This window comes from Ceratotherium simum, chromosome 25 (assembly GCF_057802395.1).
Source record: "Ceratotherium simum simum isolate JZ-2026a chromosome 25, ASM5780239v1, whole genome shotgun sequence".
NCBI lineage: Eukaryota > Metazoa > Chordata > Mammalia > Perissodactyla > Rhinocerotidae > Ceratotherium > Ceratotherium simum.
Window position 1 is genome coordinate 36,106,399 of NC_141924.1, and position 23,352 is coordinate 36,129,750.

At 36.9% G+C, this 23,352-nt stretch overlaps 1 long non-coding RNA gene across 1 annotated transcript in view; it reads right to left on the bottom strand.

The window, feature by feature from the left end:
- Nucleotides 1-20,598, bottom strand: part of LOC147913774 (uncharacterized) — a 33,403-nt gene extending 12,805 nt beyond the window's left edge. Inside the window, exons 1-2 of the long non-coding RNA XR_015556307.1 lie at nucleotides 20,455-20,598; nucleotides 7,880-8,004 (exon numbers count right to left, since the gene is read on the bottom strand). This is a non-coding gene — a long non-coding RNA (uncharacterized LOC147913774). The remainder of the gene's footprint in view (nucleotides 1-7,879; nucleotides 8,005-20,454) is intronic.
- Between the last annotated feature and the right edge of the window lie 2,754 nt (nucleotides 20,599-23,352).

Below are 23,352 nucleotides of genomic sequence, written 5' to 3' on the forward strand. Positions count from 1 at the left end.
TGCCTCCTAAATAGCCTTTTCCTGGCGCAATGCCTTTTATGCACAGCTGCAATATGAATCTTTTCAAATCTCAAATTTGAACGTATGGCTCCCTTGCTCAAAAGCCATCACTGACTATTATTTATAGTCCCCAGTTTTCCTCCCGGCATTCAAAGCCCTTCATTTTCAGCTTCCCATCAATTTTTCTTATCTTATTCTTTTATGTTTCATCACAGTTTGAATAATTATATAACGGAGTTTTCTATATTTACTCCATTATTTCTTGCCTCAATGTTTTTTTTCATGTTTTTATTTTACCCATCTTGGAATATCATTTTTTGCAATTTCTCAGTGTCAATATCCTAGGCATCTTTCATGTCGTAGATTAAATACTTTGTATTCAATTAGACGCACCTTAATTCTCCCCACCTGAAGATACTCTTCTGAAGTATCTTCGGATCTTCCTCCTGGTACTTACATACTTCTTTCTTTATCATATTTATTTGCTTCAATTGATACACATTACTTGTCTGCTCAGCATCTATTCCATATGCTTCTGTTGATGGCAGCCTAATTTCAATTAGGTAAATATCCAGGCCATGCATTTCATGTAGGATTGACCTCGTTCCCATGGCCGTGGTGCATTGGCTTGTGATCCAAGTGGGCAGGGCGGAGCAATCAAGCATCAACACTTGGACTTTTCTGACACTATAAAGAATGTGTTCACATTCTACTGGAGTCACTTAAGTGACAGAATTAATGGCATGAAGAGGACCTGCCTGAGAATCAAGTCAATACAGATTAAAATGGAATTGAGGAGAAATGAGAGACGAAAAGAGAAAGGTCAAATTCTAACAAAAAATTTTTAAGACTCTGGGGTTAGGAATTCTGTATTACTTAACTCCAGGGAGCACCATTCATTTGTGTTCTGTATGAATGATGCCCCTGGAATTGTGTGATGTGGCAGCCTGACATTTTAGTTATTGGAGCCAATAAATTACCATTCTCAGATTAATCCAATTTAATTGAGTTTCTGCCACTGTGTTTCTCAAATGAAACAAGTAATAGATTCATATGTAGCTTTCAAAAACATTTCTTCTACCAGGGAATACATTCTTGAATACTGTATTTGCTTATTCACTTTGAATTCAAATGGTTCCTAACAATGCTTTCCACATAGTAAACAAATGTATGTTTTAGTGGTTTCTGTTAAGGTGGCCGGTTCTAAGATCAGTAAGTGAATGTCAACAGAAAGAAAACAGAAATATAAACCATAGAGGAAGGGTTTACGTGCTAGGTACAGGGCTAGTAGTTTAGGGAAAACATCAAAATTTTGTTTGAGGAAAAGTCATTTGTTTTTGAAAAATTAAATTGAAAACCTCAAAACAATTATAATTTATATTATATCACTCTGGTTATTTGAACTTACAAATCTTTGTTATAATTCATTGTTTATGCTATTATTTATATTATAGGATTTTTATTTGTATAACTGTGGGTAACAAGGAGGACTTACAGCTTTGTATCAATAGCTGTATCCATCTATCTATGGATCTATCTCAATAACTATATCTTAGAAGAAATATGAGCTTGTTCTAAGTGCTTGAGAAAGTAAAATAGCTTTACACACATACACACTTAAAACTCTAGTAGAGCCGTAATGACAAGGAACATTCTGCCAGTATTTGGTAAGAAATCTAAAGAAAATAATCATTATGTATGAAAATGTATGAGATCTGGAACAGCGTTTCACTGGTTTTAAAAGAGCAGTGAAAAGAAGAAGGACTTGGGATAGAAAGTCCAGGCAAAAATTATTTTGCTAGTCTTTATGTAGTTGAAAAGAGTGATTATTAGCATACTGCACATAAATTAATGGGTTTCTCAGATGGCAAAAAGTATTTAAGTTAAAGTGGGTAGAAATTTACTCTTTGAAGGTTTGGAATGCTAAAGAGGAGGAATATGCTTAGGCGTGGAATCATTTTCTCTGATGTTATTAATGCTAAGTCAGATCATTCCTTTTCTGGTCTCTTTCCAAGGCAGTTATGCCTGGAGATGTGAAGAGGGACCAGATGACTTTTTAAAATGCTTCCTTTGATTTATAACTATCAAGATGAGTATATGTAGACATGAATACACGTGTACTCAATTTGAGAAATAGCGGTACTCCAGATATGTGTGGGTATAACAGATGTGTACTCCCTGAAGAAACCAATGGAAAAATCTCCGTAGACAAAAACATGCAACAGAAATGCAAAGAAGTTTCTCAAGATTATTTTTACCTTTCACAATGACAATCTACTTAAGACATTTTAGTACAAGTTCTACAATAAAACCTTAAAATTTTCTATCTAGTACTCTTTTCCTACTTAGAGAAAAAAGGTCAGTATTTTAAATAATGTGATGCAAATTACTACCATTATAAACAGCTCCAGAATGAGCTTAGCTAACAGGAACAGGAAATAACCCAATATGTCTTTTAATTACATTTACATGGTTACTATTCAGAGCAAGATATTTGCATTTCTGTTTCTGTGTAGTTCTGACTCTAGAACATATGTTTTTTTTAAGCAGCTCCAATATTTCCTTTAAAATGACAGACTTCAAATTATCTAAGAAAAAAATCAAAACATGGGTTCATCCTTGGAAAATTTTAGTTTTAGCCTTGGATATTTATTCTAAGTGGATTTTAATGCTGTTATTCACTTTTAACTTTACTTACATAGTAGGAAACCAGTTTGAGGCAATTGACATTATTTCTCTGAAGAGTTTAAGCTTCAAAAATCCTGAATATTGATAATGTAAGGTAATGAGAATGGATGGCATAATCTTTGTGTAAATATAAAGAACTTTCCCACAATTTTCAGCAGAGCTTGAGTTAAGGTTAAAATATTGCTGAACTCTTTTATAAAGCACAACCTTTAAAAACAAATAGAATTAGTAATAATAATAAAACTTGTCATGAAGACTCTGTCCATTACAAATAGGCCTGTTTTGAAACTAGTCTATAACTATACAAAATAATCCTTTCTAATTGGATTTTTTATCAAAATTCTAAAAGGATCTTTCCTTAAAATTTTTAATGTAATACTTATCTGTGATCAAATATGATAAGGTTTGGGGTGCAGTAGAGAAAGCTATATACTCCTCCATCTTATATGGTGAGGTAGCTTACTTTCTTAATTCCTAAACCAATATTCTAGCACACAGTGCTCTTGGTTAGGTTATTTCCTTTTCTCTTGTATTTAAATAATATATATTCTTCATTAACTTTGATTGCAATGTAGTCCAAAGCTTTTCAGTAAAATCTCCCCTTTTCCCCACCATCAATAACTTTCCCATTTTATGCCTGTTCTGCCATATCCACTAACAGTCTGGGACTCATGACTCAAATCCAAGCTATGTCCCAAGACAACTTCAATTCCTTGAAAACACTTTGCAGACTATGTACCTGGAGGAAGGCCTACTATTTCTGAGAGCTAAGCCACAAAGCTATCTATCCTCAAGGAAACTTGGGAACCTCTAAGTTTATAGAAAACTAGTTGAGCTCTTGGCTTAATCCAGCTATTCTAATTCTACTTCTCTTTTTGTGATTGATTTCCAAATGATTTGCCTTGTGTTTAAATAATGTGTAGTTCTGTTTCTCTAGTAATGCTTGTGGCCTAAAAGTCTTTGGTCTGACATTACTATGGCTACTCTAGCTTTCCTTTGATTTGTATGTATCTGCATATTTTTCCAGGATTTTACTTTCAATATTTGTCCTTATGTGTGATATGTCTTTATAAACATCACATAGATGGGATAGGGTTTTTTTGGTGTGTGGTTACTAGTAAAATTTGGATTGATTTCTACCATTTTATTTTGGTTTTTCTCTGTCCCACTTTTTACATTCCCTGCCCTCCCTCACTTTACTCCTTTCTGTTGATTGGGAGATATAGTTACATCTTCCACCTAAACAATGTAAGGATCTTTGAAGATATTAGTTCTAGTTAGAAACCTCATGACTCATAAGGTTTTACAGTATTTTAATTACATCTTTTTTTATAATTCAACAAAACAAATATTATTTTGTACAGTTTAAGCTTGTTTAGGTTTATCTTTTTGGATTTTCTTTACTCACCATTGGCTCGTGTATTTTAGACTTTTCTTTTGGGTTCATTTTGCTAATTCCTGTTGTATAATCTAAAAAATTCATTTAACGAGGCTCTATTGGTTGGTTGTGTCATCTCAGTTTTTAGTTTTCTTAAAACTGTTTCATATACTCTCATTGAATAACAGTTTCTCTAGGTATATAGTTTTAGGTTGCTAATCGTTTTTTTCTCAATTATTTGAGGATATAATTCTGATATCTATTGTGGCAGTTGAAAATATCAACTGTGTCAGTTTAATTTTTATTTGTCTTTAATTTTGGGGGGAATAGTTTGTCTTTTTTTCTCTGGTTTCTTTTGAGATATTCTCTTTATCTTCATTCATCTGAAGTTTCATGATAATGTGTCTTAGTCCAAATTTCTTTTTATTCATCATGGTAAGGTTTATTTTGCTCCCCTAAATCTGATTATTTGTACTTTGGGTCAGTTCTGGACATCTCATCCAATAGCTCTTTGAATTTCATTTCTCACTCATAATCTATTTTCTTTTTCTGAATCTCTTTATTCTACTTTTCTCATATCTTAATCTCTTTTTGTCTCTCTTTCTGCATTATGGGAAAAATCTTCAGATATATTTTCTAGGTCACAAGTTCTCACTTCAGCTGTTTCCAATGTACTATTCAGTCCATAAAAGAATTTTTAATTTTAATTGTTACTTTTTTTTTTTATTTCTAGAAGATTTATTTGGTCCTTTAAAAAATTCTGCTGGATCTTTTTTTATAGTCTCTTGTTCCTTTGTCATAATTTAAATACCTTCTTTTTAATTTGAAACATTAAATAATTCTTATTTTATATTCTATCTTATATAATGCTAAAATCTGCAGTCTTTATGGATTTGTTTCTGTTTTTTATTATTTCTTACTCTCATGCTGGCTTGTTTCATTGTTTATTTTATGGCTTTTACTGTGAACTCAATTTCCATGGGACTTTACTTATGGTAAGACATTGAGCTCTGGGCTGAAGGTGATTTCTTCGAGGGAGGAGTTTTATTTCCTTCTGCCAGGTCTTTGGGACACTACCAATCTGGAACTATTTTAAATTCAATTTTGGTTTTTGATTAGAAATTCTTAGGGGGAGATTTTATTTTTCCCCACCACCTATCCATAACTAAGGCTGCAACAATCTTCCATAACATCTCTTTTTGGGTCATGGCATTATGTGAAGGCACCCATCCAACTTCCCTTCTCACACAGGCCCTATAGTTTGCTTTCCATCCCACAGGTATGTGAACTTTTAAAATGGAAAACTGTAGACAAGGACTGGCAGATGTCTCATGGATAGCTGTTGGCTTTAGTCCTTGATGGCGTCTCCACAGTCATATTTTCTCATAATTTTGTTCCCTGACAATTTCCCTCCCTTTATTGCCAGTGAGCAGCCATGGTGGTGTAGTGGTTAAGATTTGGTGCTATTATTGCCATGGCTTAGCTTCATTTCCCAGTAAGAGAGACACACCACCCCTCTGTCAGTTGTCATGCTGTGGCAGCTGCATGTTGCTGTGATGCTGAAAGCTATGCCTCCAGTATTTCAAATACCAGCAGGGTCACCCATGGTGGACAGGTTTCAGCAGAGCCTCCAGACTAAGACAGACTAGGAAGAAGGACCTGGCCACCCACTTCTGAAAAAATTGGCCATGAAAACCCTATGAATAGCAGTAGAGCATTGTCTGATACAGCACTGGAAGATGAGAGGATGGCGCAATAAGATGGGACCGGGTTCTGCTTTGCTGTCCACAGGGTCGCTAGGAGTCAGAATTCACTGGAGGGCACTAACAACAATTGCTAGTTCAGCTATAAATCCAAGATGCATTAATAAATATTGCACTCAACATTTTTAATTTTCCAGTTTTGAGTGGATTTCTTCAGTTATCTAGTCTATCATATTTCCAGAAGTAGAAGTGCCTAGACTAATTCTATATATTTAATATGGGCAGATAAATGAACCTAGTTCTGCAATGAGTGCATGTAGACCATCCACCTCATGAGCCTAATTATATATTGTACTGAGTTGAATAGTGTCCCCCCAAAATTCATGTCCACTTGGAACTTGTGAATGTGACCTTATTTGGAAATAAGTTCTTTGCAATATAATGAAATTAAAATGAGGTCATACTAGGTTAAGGGAGGCCATATATCCAGTATGACTGATATCTTCATAAAAAAAGGAGAAGAGACACAGAGACAAAGACACACAGGGAGCACGCCATGTGACAACAGAAGTCGAGATTGGAGTGATCCATCTACAAGCCAAGGAATACCAAGGATCGCAGGCAACAACTAGAAACTAGGAGAGAGGTGTGGAATAGATTCTCCCTCAGAGCCTCCAGAAGGAAACAACCTTGTGGATACCTTGATTTCAGGCTTCTAGCCTCCAGAACTGTGAGAGAATAAATTTATGTTGTTTTAAGCCACCAAGTGTCTGGTAATTTGTTTCAATAACCCTAGGAATCTAATACATATTAACCATGTGACCCCATGATTCTTTCTAATGTATTCATCCTAAGTTTTATTTGCATCTGTGGATATGCATCAATAGTCACTCACTCTATACACAGAAAATATTTTTTATGCCTAAAACCCTGAGGCATTATTGTAGCAACTTTATTTGCATGATTTAGTAAGAAAGTAAAATCATATAAAGTTCATAACATTATGTCTAAAGAGAGAGAGTAAAAATAACTTAATCATTTTGATGTATTAATCACTAGTTGATTATAGAAACAGACTCTAAGCAGTTAAAATCAGATCTCTTGTAATAACCTTTTAAAAATAAAAAAACCTAAAATATTCTATAGTATATCCATAATAGAGAAATTTCCAGATGAAAACTGCCAGGATAACTTCCAAAATTCTTTAATTCCATCAAATCTATGACATATATACACTGAAATATGATGTCATAGATATATGTTATATTGGTTTCTTGCTTGAGGAAGTATTAAGATATATTGTTCAAGGTAAATATTGACTTTAGAATTTGGACACTCAATATTTGCCTCATCTGTCAACGTATTTTGAGACTCCCTTCAGCATTCAATATTTCCTTAGAGGTAAATAAAATGACAGGAGTAAAAGCAGTTTATCTTTGTGTTCCCTCTAGCAGATTTTATAGAAGATTTATTTGGAACTAGAAACAAACTACTCTAATAGGGTAATTTTTAAAAAACTAGCCTCTTGCTCAAGGTGTGTGTGTGTGTGTATGTGTGTGTACACCTGTATTAGCAGCACAAAACAGATGAAACTGTAATGTGGACTTTAGTGAGTTGTAAGCAAGAGATATGGGGAAGAATCCTGCACTTGAGATGTCAAGAAAAATTCCCAAGCATGATTTACTTTCTTATACTAACCTCAATTTCTTCTTAATCACTGTCCAAATAACTGTTTCTGTTACGTGATAAATATATCTTTATATCGTATTCTATATTTATATATATGACTCAATTAATTATAATTAGTATATTATGTTAATATTATATATATAGATACATGCATATACATACACACATATGATGAAAACGGAAAGCTACTAAATTCTAAAATAGGAAACAAAGGTGAATCCCTGGTGTGAGCCAACCTTATTCAAGCTATCGGCTTACATGCTAGTAGATACATACTTCACTCTGAAGGCTTTTAGGCTAGTTTTTTAAAGTTTAAATATTCAGTTCGGTTGGAGACTGGTGCCCATTCTCCTTCCATGACATTACTTACCACATAAACAATCTCCAAATCATAACACAACTATCAACCCACGACTAATACCTGATAATGGTGATATATAACTACACCGTTGTGAATATCCTCATCTTCACTGACGCAAACTCCTTCCACTGCACGCGTCTGGTAACACTCTTCTCACTCCCTCCAAATGGTCTCCACATATGCACCTGTTCTCCAGCAGCACAAAGTTGTTAGAGAAGCCATACACCTGGGCCAGCTCTTATCACTTTAAAGTAATCACCACAAACCTCAGCTGAGTACTCAAAAATGTTTTAAAATTATACTACATTTTCAGAGTGTGTTTGGATAGTAGATATTAGTTTTTCTCCTTGTGTTTGAAGCTCCTTCTTTACTGAAAGGAAAGAAAATACCAAGAAGTTCCAAGGTTAAGTTTCTCACTAGTCTGCATTGAGGAATTTTAGCCAGAAATTTAATTGAATAATAGAATATAAAGAAATTCAACTTCTTGCAAAAGTGGGTTTGTGACTTATCGTTTATATTTGTTATAGTATTAAATGACTTCTCTTTGAGAGAAACCACTTTATAATACTTTCTTGTTCTCATTCTTACTTCATGACCATATTTTGTTCTTCCTTTAGAAACTAATTTTTTTAAAGGGGAAATTTTAAAATTTTCTCTAGTGGATACACAATGTGGTCACATTTTATCCACCTTTCACCCTCAAAGTCTACACAATTCAAGTTTAAATTTTCCATTTGAATGCAAAGAGGGAACATGTGCAAGTGTGGGCACATGCTCATTATTGGAGCAAATAAATCTAAAAGCATTAATATAATCCCTTTGATGTTGATTTTTATTTGTGCAGCATTATCTCTTATATTCTGCAGTGCATGCTCCCCCAAATAAACTACATGGTATATAATGATGTCATTTGTCCTCTTCATTAGCTTTTAGGGCATCTAAATTCTTCTCAAAAGTTATTGGTTATTAAGCACATTTTTAGCATGAGACATAAATTAATGAGAGTTTAGATGATATTATTATAAGACAACATTTCTGCAATTCTGCTGTTATAGCACAGAAGCAGCCAGAGATAATATGTAAATGAATAGGAGTGTCTGTGTTCTAATAAAACTTTACTTACAAAAAGGAGCAGTGGACCATATTTGGCCCATGAGTCATAGTCAATTGACCATAGTCTATACCATCTCTTATTGAATTACCCTTGGGTATCTCAAATATTACATGTCTAAGACAGAACTCTTGATTTTCCCTGTCATATCTTTCTCTTCTTCAGTCTTTATAAACTCAATAAATGGTATCACCTTTAATTCAGTTACTCAAGTAAAAAAAAGTAGTGTCAATTTATATATATCTCTTTCTCTCACCATCAACATCCAATTGTTCAGCAAGTCATGTAAATTTTATCTCCAAATGTACTTCACATCCATCCATTTCTTTACATCTCCAGATCACCGTTATTTTTCACTGGCCTGCTGCAAGCAATGTCTTATTTTACTCTCTACTTTCTCTCTTTTCCTCCTCATGCATGCTCCGCACAGCAGCCAGAATGATATTTAAAAAATATAAATCAAATCATGTTATTCTTCTACTGCAAACCACTCAGTAAATTCCCTTTGCCCTTTGAAATAATTTCAAATGTGTATGATCCAACTTTACTGGAATCCTTGAAGTTTCCTGAATACACCAATGTCTTTCCTGTCTAGTGGAGTTTGCATCCACTATTTCTACACCTGTAATATTCTGTCCCAGTTCTTTGCATGACTGGCTCCTTGTATATCTTTGTTAAAGTGCTGCCAACTTGTATCTGCTATGCCAGTTTCTATCATATCATTCTGTTTATTTTCTAATATTTATCATAATCTAATTATTTATTCTTTTTATTATTTTTCTCTTCCACTGGTGTATAAGATCCTTGAGTATAGGGTCCTGGTTTACCATAGAATCCCCACCACCACGAAACACAATGCCTAAGAGTCAATAAATACTTAATAAGTGAGTGAATCTATCTTTATTAAAGGAATTGTAGAGGAAAATAAAATACTAATAGAAACAATTTTTGTTTATTCATGTTCTTGAACCTTGCATTTCTTCATAATACAAGATTAGTTTACTCAGTTATTTGACTTATTCATTCAATAAATATTAATATGTAGAGCAGATTTTCCCAATCTCAGCACTATTGACATTTTGGGCTGGATATTTCTTGTGGGGGCTGTCCAGTGAATTGCAGGATGCATAGCAGCATCCTTGATATTTACTCACTAGATATTAGTAGCATCATCCCTTTTCCCCCACCCCCTACCCAGTTGTGACAACCGAAATATCTCCAAACATTGCCAAGTGTGCCCTGGGAGGAACTAGCCCCTTCCCAATTAAGAACCACCAATGAAGAGATATCTGTTGCAGCCTACATATTTTGCTAGATGCTGAGATTACAAAATAAATGAGAGGCTTTCTAGCTCCCTCAACAAACTAAAATCTAGTAGGGAATAGAAATATTGAACTAGTAATTTTAAATAAGTGCTATGAAGAGGTATAGGGTAAAATCAAAGTATGCAACAAGGAAGTTTAACCTAAACCAGGGGTTGGTAAAAGCTCCCCTTCAAGAAGTGATTGTAAGCTGAGATATTAGAGTTCTAAAAGAATAGGCTAAGTAAAGGAGATTGAGAATGGGGGGTGGGTGTAGAAGAAAAGAGCACTCCAGACAGAGGAAGAAGCGTGTAGAAGAACAAAGTACAGCTCATTTGAAGAAATGAAAACAAAATGCCAGTCTATCTGATGTATAGAGGGCAATCTATCATATGAAACCTGGAGAGGTCAGCAGGTGCTACGTTATGTTTACACAGGTGCATTCTATTAAAGATTTGAGCCTTTATTCTACAAAAGCCATAAAAGGTTAAGAACATGATCAGACATGAATTTTAAAAATTGGCTCTGGATTATCTGAATAAAATGGATCAGAGGGAGAAAGAGGGCCTAGAAAGTGACCAGGGAGGGCTTGATGTGGTGTTTCAGATGCCAGGTAATTGTGAAAGCAGTGGGGAAGGAGAAAAGTGGGTGGAAATGGGAAAGTTTTTGAGTGTGAATCAAATGGGCTTAGTGATTGAATAGATGTTAGGGGGCAAGGATTAAAGAACCATGATGTAAGCAACTGAGCAGATGTAGGTATTTTGTTATTATTAATGCTAGGTCCACACTCCCAAACTAACACAGAGAATATCTCAGAAGATATAAATATAATTTTGAGAGTGAAAAAAGCTCTTCATATTAACAATTCATGACATTTTAAATTTTGTTCTTTTGATTTATTTTGATTGTTATATTATACTATGTGTTCATTATCTGTTACAGCCTAACAAATCATCACAAATTCAGTGATTTAAAACTATGCATATGTATATGTTTTCATAGTTCTTGTTGGTCAGGAGTCTGGGCATGGCTTGGTTGGGTCCTCTGATTCAAGATCTCGCACAAGACTGGACACAAGGTATCAGCCAGGGCTGGGGACTTATCTGAAGGCTTGAGTGTAGAAAGATTTGCTTCCAAGCTCATTTGGTGACTGTTGACAGGATTCGGTTCCTTTCGGACTATTGAACTGAGGCCCTTGATTCCTTACTGGGTGAGGCCTGGAGTTTTCCCTCAATTCCTTGTTGCGTAGGCCTTTCCACAGCATCTTGCTTCATCAAGGCCAACAAGAGAATCTGGTGGCAAGACAAAAGTCATAATCTCTTATAGCCTAATCATGAAGTAACTCCCTCTTAGTGTTTCCATATTCTCTTGGTTAGAACAAATTACTCCGAGGAAGAGGTTACACAAGGCCATGACACCAGCAGGTTGGGCTCTTTGGGTACCATCTTGGACGTCTGTCTTCCACAATTTATATATTATATCAAGCACATAGATTAAAATAAAATAAACATAGTGTGAACATGCTGGCATTTAGATGTAGTGAGAATCAAAGATAAATGTTTTACTTAAAATTAGTTCTTCCCAGGAATAAATTTACACAAATATGGAAGCTAGTATGTAGCACGGACAAGGAAATATAAGTTCTATATAGAACATGCAAGTTGAATGGAAATAATAAATTGGGAAAATATTTCCTTTAATTACACAACTATTTATAGTATGGGATGGGATTAAGCAGGGACTTTGGAGAGGAGGCCTAATGATAACTGCCATCGACTATAAACTTGAAAGCATATATTGTTTCAATATTCTTTAGAAATGCTACAATATTTCTTTTAAGAAACATCTGATTTTGACTAATCCTCAGGCTTGATGTCCTAATGTCTTTGTACAAGTTGAGACAAGCAGCATAACGTCTTTTTGCCAAGCACCTTATTTTACATAACTTCCTGCACGTTGTTTGGAATTGATCTTGACAGACTTTAATTGAGTTCATGGAACTCTGCAAGTTATCAAGCATAAAAAGCAATGTTTGGTTTACCAATTTTAGAGGACTCTCAAAATGAACATAACTCATCTGTGGCAGTAGCAACAAATGTTTAAGAATTTCTTTTTCTTTTTTCTGTCCTGTCCTTAGAGTTAGGGGATTTGCAGAGGATGAAAATTTCCAGATCTTTTGCCTACCTTAACATGACATCTTATAATGGCGATATTTCTAGTTTGTTGATGTTGTAAACATGTATGATTTAAATTTTTTCATTAATATTTTCCCACTTTATTTTAAGTTGATGTGAGTGCTCTAAATATTGTTTTTATCTTTCCCAGCACACATTTTTAAGAGTTAAAAATAACTCAGTTCTATTTCATAATTCATTTTAGTAAGAATTTTCCATGCTAGTAACTCAGGAAAGGGCTATTATTTTTAAATATAAGTTTCTATGTTCTGTATTATTCCTGAATGTCAGGTCAGGATTGCCAATTTTATGATTTAATTATTTGGTCCATGATGTCAGACACTTATTATAAATAATGAACAGTACTTCCTTTCATCTAGAGCAAATGTTATTCATATGGAAATTGGCCAATTTGGAATTTAACAAGAAGGGAAGTAAGATAATTTATTAGATTTCTTCTAACTTTGCTCACGTCCAATAATGTGCAATGCATATTATTAATACTGTCTGCTGTAAGTCAGTGAGATAGTAGCCTCAGGTTAACAAGCTTAGTGAAATTTTTAAGTTCTAAGACTTATTTCTCTCCGTTTACATTTCCACAAACTAAAATATTAACAAATCAAACAATCTATTTAAAAAATGTTTGCTAGCGTTGGACTGTGTGTGCTACGTCAGTGTAACGAGGGGACCTAGTAAGAAAAAAAATTTGGATTTCAGCATTTTTAACAAGCTGTCAAACAAAAGGAAAAAGAGACCAACATTGGATTTTTAAAGGTTCTTTGAAGGGAAATCATGAGAGATCCAGACTTCCATCACCAAAGAGAAGGGTATGGAGAAAAGCGTTTGTAAGGGAGAAGTGGAAGCTACCTCTCCTGGCAGGGGAGAATAGAAACATTCCCAGTGCTGAAAAGGGGACAATGGTTTATTCCTTATAGCAGGACCTGAGCCCAGGAGAACAGTGCCCCTGTGCAGTGGTAGTGGGACCTCAGATAGGAGTGGATCCATGAACCATGGTGTACCTGGGAAGGCTGGCTGTATAACATGCGCTTCCTGTCATGGCAAGGGTTCCCAATGGATACTAAAGCAATGGAGGTGTCCACCATCTGGGGACCCTATGAACTTATATAATTAATTGATCAAACTAAGGGACCTAGTGTCACATGTATTAATATGAGAAGGAGCTTCAAGACCTCAGGAACTGGTAGAGCAAAGAGAATGAGAACCAATGACAGAAGTTGTTGTTGTTTTAACTCTCTGGTAAGAGGGATCTGGGCTGAGGAGTGGACAGAGGCACATTTGGTTAGATTTATACAAACAGTCACTGGGAATTTTTCTTTTTGGTTGTTTAAAATATATAATATTACTTTGAGTAAATTTTGTTTACATGCAATTGAGGAAGATAGAGAAGTATAAAATGGTCTTTGCCGATATGGAATATGTATGCTAGCAGAGAATATACTAGTAAAACATATAGCTCCCTGTAAAAGGTATTGTATCACCTAAGACAACTGAATAATACTGGAAATTATTGCTGTAGTAGTTGAAAGGAAAAGAAAATACTTCAAACTAGTGAACCAAGAAAGCCTCCTAGAGTGTGGAGGAGATGCTGTTTGAAACGAGATTTAAAAGGTGGCTCTTGTTTTCTCCATCTGAAAGGAGTGGAAAGATAACTGAGTGACAGCTTGTAAACAATAAAGGGTAATAAGAATCACTTTGACAAATTATCTTCTCAGTTAACTTGCAATTCCAGTAGTACATCATTGATACTTTGTCTTAAGATTGTTTTAATTTCTGTGAGTATATTAGAGTTGAAAAATGAATCTGTAACAGGGAAAATCTATTAGATAATTTCATTAATTCCTGTCAATCAATTAGTTAGTTCAAACCAAAGTCTCTTGCCTTGATTAAAGATAGTAAATGTGAATTCCAAAAAAAATGTGAATTTCACATTTATTTACAAATTGATTTTATTTATAAAAGTATTTTTAAAATCAACACACAAACACCTCTTGTTCCAAACTTGTCTGTCAATGAACCATTGTAAAAAATGTTCAGAGAAGTGCAGAGATTTCCTATATACTTCTTGCCACTACATGTACATAGTCTCCCCCATTAACAACATCCCCCACCAGAGTGGTGCATTCGTTACAATTGATGAACCTACATGGACACATCATAATCATGCAAAGTCCGTAGTTTACATTATGATTCACTCTTGGTGTTGTACCTTCTAAGGGTTTGGACAAATGCGTAATGACATGTACCCATCATTATGGTATCAAACAGAATATTTTCTCTGCCCTAAAAATCTTCTGTGCTCTGCCTATTCATCTCTCCCCACCCCCCAAAACCACTGATCTTTTTGCTGTCTTCATAGTTTGGCCTTTTCCAGAATGTCATTTAGTTAGAATCATAGAGTATATAGCCATCTCAGATTGGCTTCTTTCACTTAGTAATATGCATTTAAGTTTCCTCCATGTCTTTTCATGGCTCGATAGCTCTTGTTTTTCTTTTATCGCTGGATAATATTCCATTGTCTGGATGTACCATAGTTTATTCTTTCATCTACTGAAGGACATCTTGTTTGCTATTATGAATAAAGCTGCTATAAACATCCATGTGCAGGGTTTTGTGTGGATATAAAGTTTCAATTCCTTTGGGTAAATACCAAGGAGCACAGTTGTGGATCAAATGGTAAGAGTATGTTTAGTTTTATAAGAAACTGCAAACTGTTTTCCAAAGTGGCTGTATCATTTTGCATCCCTAGCAGCAATGAGAGGTTTCCTGTTGCTTTACATCCTTATCAGCATTTCATGTTGTCAATATTTTGGATTTTGGCCATTCTAATAGGCCTGTAGTGGTATATCATCCTTGTTTTAATTTGCATTTCCCTGATGACATATGAGATGGGGCATTTTTTATATGCTTATTTGTCATCTGTATATATTCTTTGGTGAGGCGTCTGTTAAGGTCTTTGGACTATTTTTTAATCAGGTTGTTTGTTTTCTTATTGTTGAGTTTTAAGAGTTCTTTGTATATTTTGGAAAACAATCTTCAGATGTATCAGGGACATCCTTTTTTAATCCTATGGCCTCCTGGCAATAATTTTTTCAACCAACCAGGTCCAATCTACCAGCAATCAGCCACCTAGCAACTATAGATTCTCTTCTCTTCTCTTTATCTCCAAAAGGCAACAAGATTAGTCAGTAAATTCACAGTGGGTGGCTGATGTATAATATGGATCAGAGTCAGCACTTTGGCTGGCTCAGGTCACATTCAAACCCAAGTTATATTGTGTGCAGAAATCTTGATTAAGCTGAGAATGACAGTTTTCAAGGAGAGAAATTTAGTAAATTTGCACAGAGAAGCAACCAGAGGAATCTCAGAAGTAAGGAAATATAAAGAGAATAGCTTCTTTAGAACCTGGCACCTTCTTGGTTCCTTGTTCTAGATTCTGAAGACCTAGCTGTGCATTATTTCATTTCATGATTCCTGCCAGTTTTATATGAGCTAGCCTGAGCAAGTTACATTTCTTATGGCCAAAAGAACTTTGACTAGAACATGTAAGAGATGGATTCAGATTACAAATACATGGTTCACATTTTTATGTGGGAAAAAAACCACTAGGCTTTGGAGCAAAACCTTTGGAGCAAAAGAAAGGAAAACAGATCCAGGCAAAAAGTTCACCTATGCCTACAATTTGCTTCAGGTTTCTGGTCCAAAACAGATGCCACTTTATCCAATCAACCTTTCTCCTAGTCTGGTTCTGGACTTGAGATTTTCTTCAAGGAGTTGTGTTTTTTCATTGTTTGGTTAGTGTTAAAAAAAAATTAAAAATTGAAAAAGAATATTCATTGGACATGTGCTATAGTATCTCTGGGAATTCAAGGTCTGAGATGCATATCACAAACAGAAACAAGCAGAGTAATGGGGAAACTGAGAAACTTCTCTCTGTCTCTCTCTCCTTCTCTCTCTCTCTCTGTCTCCCTCGTTCCCTCTATTCTGCAGTTTTCCCTCATCCACTCCCCCCACTTGGATTCACTTCCTTTTACTTCTGTCTGCATATCTGCTTCATTCTTCCCTCTAGTCGTCAACCACCTTTTCCTGCTTGTTGGTCTGCATGGCAAAATATGGCCAAGAATAGCTTTTGGATTTACCTATGCTCTGGATCAGCAGCCTGAAGAGAGGAGGAGGTCTCTTCATTAGTTCCCAGGAGTAGACCAACTCAAATAAATGAACCCTTGTCTTCGTACCCACTTCCCGAGTCCTTTTATATCAAAAGGCTGTCTTTGCAAATATTCTTTGATTTGTGGTTTGTTTGTGAAATATCTCATATGGAACTTGCTATATTCTAAATACATTGCAAATGCAACCTCATCAAATAAGTTTTTGCATATTTGAGAGTCAAGTTGTTTTTTTTTGTGTGTGTGTGAGGAGGACTAGCCCTGAGCTAACATCTGATGCCAATCCTCCCTTTTTTTCTTGAGGAAGACTGGCCCTCAACTAACATCCATGGCCATCTTTCTCTACATTATATGAGATGCTGCCACAGCATGGCTTAACAAGCTGTGCATCAGTGCGTGCCTGGGATCTGAACCTATGAACCTTGGGCTGCTGCAGCGGAGCACACGCACTTAACTGCTTGCACCACCAGGCCGGCCCCGAGAGTCAAGTTTTTGAAGGTAGATATTCTGTGTTATTTTTTTTTTTTAATTTTTTGTTTATTGCAGAAACATTGGCTTATGACATTGTAAAAATTTCAGGTGTACATCATTGTACTTCTATTTCTGCATAGATTACATCATGTTCACCACCAAAATACTAATTACAACCCATCACCACACACATGTACTGAATTATCCCTTTCACCCTCCTTCCTCCCCCCTTCCCCTCTGGTAACCATCAATCCAATCTCTGTCCCTATGTGTTTGTTTATTGTTGTTATTATCTACTACTTAATGAAGGAAATCATGCGGTACTTGACCTTCTCCCTCTGACTTATTTCACTTTGCATTATACCCTCAATGTCCATCCATGTTGTCACAAATGGCTGGATTTTGAAGGTAGATATTCTGTGTTATTAATCTTGTTATCTGTTCAACCTAAAGTAATAATTATAAAAACAGAAACCACCAATGCAGTTTTTTTAAAAAAAACAATGAATGTTATAATTACCTGATTCAAATCTGCTAATCTTGCTTCCTATCTGGCTTTTGCAAATGATTCCCTCTTCTTGATGACTGGGGGTGGTTCTGGGAAACCAATTGTATGCCTGGCGCCATGTTAGCTATGTAGCTTTCTTCACTCACCCAGATTTCCTATACTGCTGGCTGCATCTGCCTGGCCCTGTTGTGCTCTCTCTGTTGAGACATCACACTTACACTGGCCCTTTTTGCTCCTTACCTGGACCCTAATTTTATCCTCAGGGTACTAAAAATTGTCCTTTCCAACTCTATGTATATAGTTAAGATAAATAAATTGTATTGAATGCAAGAATGAATCAATAAATGAATGGAAGAGTGCAGATAAGTTTTGCCTATAGAAGCCAACTGTAATATTCCTAAAGATGGCTTTGTGTAGTTACACTGATTTTGTTGACTTAAATATTTTAAGATACAGAAGCATCGGTTCAATGTTCTTCCCTATGCCTTTCATCCCATAATACTTTTAATTATTTTAAGAGAAATGAGAGTACCATCAAATATATAAATATATATGTGTGTGTATATACATACACATGTATGTATGTATTTGCAGGTACATATGCATACATGTATATGTATTTGCAGGTACATGTATACGGGCATATACATACATATATCATATATACAGACATATATAATTTTTTTCTATAGGACTTGATATTGTACTGGGGGTTTAACAGACTACAAAATTTGTCTGTAGAAAAAAGTGTAGCAGACATTTGCTTTTCTCACCAACATATCTCTACTTTTGCTCTAGGTGACCACCCTTCCTCTCTACTTGCAATCACGTGTTTACATAAAGCTTTTTGCCAAGGCACATTTGTTTTAATCTGCAAGTGCCATAAGTGTTATCATCATATGTTATCAAATGACTTGGGCTTATTAAAAATATAAAAATTTGATAAACTAGAAATGCAGATGGCTTCCGTTTATCGCTTCTTTACACAGTGTTTAGGAAATATGGCTGGCACAGTCTTTCTAGTTTAAACTCAGTTTATTAACTAGAACTAATACCGCTGCAACAAAGACGCTCACATTGAAACCTTCCTTTTAGCCTTTAATTTTAAACAGCCACAAAAGCCCCCAAAGGAAGGTTAAACTCAGGGGAAAAGACAAAAGTATGGGATCAGCAATGATTTGAGATCTCTTGCTTCAACAATGCTCAGGGCAACTGGTTATCAAATTCTGACTGTTTGCTCTGGCAGAAGCAGAGAAGCAAAAAGCAAAGGTTTGTGAGTATGCTTGCCGCTTGTTGAGCTCAGCCAAGCTCTGTCTGCTGTCTTTTGTGCTGAGATCCTTTTAAATCTTACAACTGTTTTGCTACCTAGGTGAGCCATGTCAGAAGAGCACGTGGACTCTTATTTCAAATTCCTCTGAATTCCTAAGTACCTACCACCAGTCAAGGCCTTCCTTTGAGATGAAAAATAGTTTGAGCTGTTCTCCTAGATATAGCAACAGGTAAAAAGAAAAAGGCTGCAATAATCAAAATTGTTTTAACAAAGAGAAAGAACACAAAGATGTCTCAACCATTTGTGAACTATAGCTATAGAACTTCAGTTTTATTACTTATAGGTTATAGGAGGCAGTGAGAGGCATTACATGATGCGTAAAACTAGGTTTGCAAGCTTGGAACCAGTCTAAAATGTTCTCCAATTTACTTGCAAAACAGAGAATGGAAAAATGTTTGGCTGATCCCCACCCCCCCAACACAGTGGCCTTCTGCAGTGCCAGAAGTTCCATCTCGATGGAGGTTAAGATAATTATTAACCTTGCACTAACTCACTATTATTTCAGAATCACTTATAGATCCAGTTAGTCACAAATGCTTAATATTTTAAGCAGCTGCTAGAGCTTTCCATTTGCCTTGGGATAGGAACATATATCCAAGAAGGAAGACATCATCACTCAACTTTGTATTTCAAATTAAACTTCTCCTAAAACCCAAAGAATAAGCACTATTCCAGAAAGCCAGGATTATAATTGTAGAATTGGGACTATTTGAGAAGAAAATGTGTGTTGAGCTTCAAGGAACTAAGAAGCTTAGAGAACCCAGAGAATAGAATTTAATTAACAACACAAATCAGATAAGGGAAAATCAGATACGGTGTCTTGACTAGAGACAAATGTAATGATTTTTCTACCCCCTGACTCTATGGTTTGAATTATGAATCAGAGCCTTAAGAATTCCTAAACACTCCTGAGGATTTGAACATAGATTGTCTTTGGCTAATGCCACCCACAGGAGGTACCTGGATTAGGAAAGGAATGATCCAGTCACCAGTAGTCACTGCCAAGCCTCATGGACACCATTATTGGGGACTATGAAATAGTCAGGAGAGGGCGGAATCAAGATGGTGGCGTAGGCAGACTCTGAACTCACCTCCTCCCGTGGACACAGCCAATTTACAACTACTCGTGGAAAAATTACCCCTGAGACAGAACTGAAAACTGGATGAGAGGAACTCCTACAACAACGGACAATCCTAACTGAGGTGGAAGAGGCAGAGACTCCCTTCTGGAGAGAAAAACACCGCCTTCACAAGCCGCCAGCTTCACGGCCGCCGGGAGCAGCTCACAGGTACACAGCCTCCCTGGAGGCGCGAGGTCCTGAGCCGGGGAGCGCCCCCGCTGTGGGCATTTTGTGGACCCAGCACAATCGAGACCAGCGGCATAATATCTGACTGTGCCTGCTACTAAAGCATTGGGGAGACCCCCAGAAAACCCGATTCACAAAGAAACTAAAACTGGCTCTTAAAGGGCCCATGCACAAACTCACCCGTTCCAGAAAGCATCCTAAAATGACCAGAAAGAAAGGTGCACAGTGCTTTGGTGACAACAGACTCACCTAACAGGCCCTGAGTGCATCTCGGCGAGGGGTGAGACCTCTCCAGGGACTGGGACATTGGCGGCGGCCATTGTTGTGGCCTGGTGTGGGCATGCTGACACAGACGCCATTGGAGTTCTCCCTGAGGCCAGCTAGCACAGGGTCTGCCCCACCCCCTAGAGCCCCGATTTAATCCAGCTCAGCCAGGGCAGGCAGCCCACCCTAGAGACTGGCCCCACCCAACAACAAGCCCTCAGGCAATGTGTGGGCCTGCATAGATTGGTGACTGGATTCTCTGCAGCCTGGCAACTGAGCCGACTTGAGAAGGGCAGGGTGTGCACAAGGAGCGGGTGGAGAGTGTGGGGCGGTGGCGGAGTGTGTGGGGCTCCCGCCATGGAGAGACTGGGTCTGCTTGGGGAGGTTGGGGCATGCACACGGGGCAGGACTGTGTTGACTGTGTGTGTGGACCTGTGGGCAACAGGGCTTGTCAGCTGCAGAAGACTTGTGCTTCTCAAAGACCCACATAGGAGGTTTGCCCCACCTTCCAAAGCCTGAAACAATTGGGTGTTCCTGTGCCTGAGGCCAGCCCCACCCAGCTGCAATCCTCAGAGAGCTGACAAGAGACATAATAGGCTAGAGGCTTGCAGCAATTGTAAGGCCCTGAGCCAAACAACCTGCCACGCTGGGGGCCTACTCAGTTAAAAGAAATACTGCAACACAAATGTGGTATTAGAACTTACAGCCAACTGTGCTGGGGTGCCCCACACCTGATAAAGAGACTGAAGGGCCCACAACAACTACAAGCAGCTGAGCATTACAACAGCTGGCCAGGAGCATAACTCAGCCTCCCTGGGCGCCTATAGGGAGAGCTAACAGGCCACAATAGAAGGACACACGTAGCCCACATAGGGGCCACCCCTGGAACATTGAGAACTGAGGGAAGCACACTGGAAGCCTCCTAAGGCATCACTTACATAAGGTCACCTATCCAAGAGCAGGAGACGTAGCTGACCTATCTAATACGTAGACACAAGCACAGGGAAAGAGGCAAAATGAGGAGGCAAAAGAATACATTCCAAGTAAGGGGACAGGACAAAACCCCAGAAAAGGAATGAAGTGAAACAGAAATGAGCAACCTACCCAACAGAGAGTTCAAACTAAGAGTGTTAAGGATGCTCACTGATCTGGGGAGAAGAATAGATGAACTCAGTGAGAATGTCAACAAAGAAATGGAAGATATAAAAAAGAACCAATCAGAAATGAAGAATACAATACTGGAAATGAAAAATTCATTAGAGGGACTCAAAAGCAGAGTAGAGGATACAGAAGAACGGATCTGTGAGCTGGAAGAAAGACTAGAAGAAATTACCCAAGGTGAACAGGTAAAAGAGAAAAGAATTAAAAAGAGTGAGGACAGTCTAAGGGACCTCTGGGACAACATCAAGCGCACTAACATCCGTGTTATAGGTGTCCCGGAAGGAGAAGAGCGAGACAAGGGGGCAGAGAATCTATTTCAAGAAATAATAGATGAAAACTTCCCTAACCTAAGGAAGGAAACAGACATCCAGGTACAGGAATCACAGAGAGCCCCAAACAAGATAAACCCAAAGAGGCCCACACCAAGACACATCATAATCAAAATATCCAGAATTAAAGATAAAGAGAGAATCCTAAAAGCCGCAAGAGAATGTCAAGTTACATACAAAGGAAACCCCATAAGGCTATCAGCTGACTTCTCAGCAGAAACCTTACAGGCTAGAAGAGAATGGCATGATATATTTAAAGTGCTAAAAGGAAAAAACTTACAGCCAAGAATACTCTACCCAGCAAGGTTATCATTCAAAATGGAAGGAGAGATCAAAATTTTCCCAGATAAGCAAAAATTAAAGGAGTTTGTCACCAAGAAACCAGTGCTACAAGAAATGTTAAAGGGACTGATTTAAGGGGAAAAGAGAAGACCACAAATAGGAAAAATTATCTATTTCCATGATTAGAACGTAATGGATACAAATGCACAAAAAAGAGGTTAGATATGATATTAAAAACATAAAAGGAGAGAGGAGGGGAGTTAAAGAGTAGCTCTTTCAGACAGAGGTCAAACTAAAGTGACCATCAATTCTGTATAGAAGAAGTAAGGAACAGAGAAGGACTACTAAAACACTGAGAAAAAAAAAAAGTTAAAAAATGGCAGTAAGTACATACTTATCAATAGCTACTTTAAACGTCAATGGACTAAATGCTCCAATTAAAAGGCATAGGGTGGCTGATTGGATAAAACAACAAGACCCATATATATGCTACATACAAGAGACACACTTCAGACCTAAAGACACTCACAAACTGAAAGTGAAGGGATGGAAAAAGATACTCCACGCAAATGGCAATGAAAATAAAGCTGGGGTAGCAGTACTCATATCAGACAAAATAGACTTTAAAACAAAAACTGTAAAAAGAGACAAAGAAGGGCATTACATAATGATCAAGGGAACAATCCAACAAGAGGATGTAACACTTGTAAATATCTACGCACCCAATGTAGTTGCACCCAAATATATAAAGCAATTATTAACAGACATAAAAACAGAAATAGACAGTAACACAATAATAGTAGGGGACTTTAACACTCCACTTACACCAATGGATAGATCATCCAAACAGAAGATCAATAAGGAAACATTGGCCTTGAAATAATCAGGAAATCAGAGCATCTGGGAAAATGCTAGTTTTGATATTATAGACCTCCAGCTCTTTCAGAGGAAAGCTATAGAGCTAGTTTTTGAGGAACTAAAGAAGAGCATTTCACAGGGTTGCACACTTAATCCTTACAAGAAGTCCTATGAATTAGATATTATTTTCTCCATCTATAACTGAAGGAATCGATATTTAAAATTCTTAAGTATTTGTCCCAAGGTTTTACCC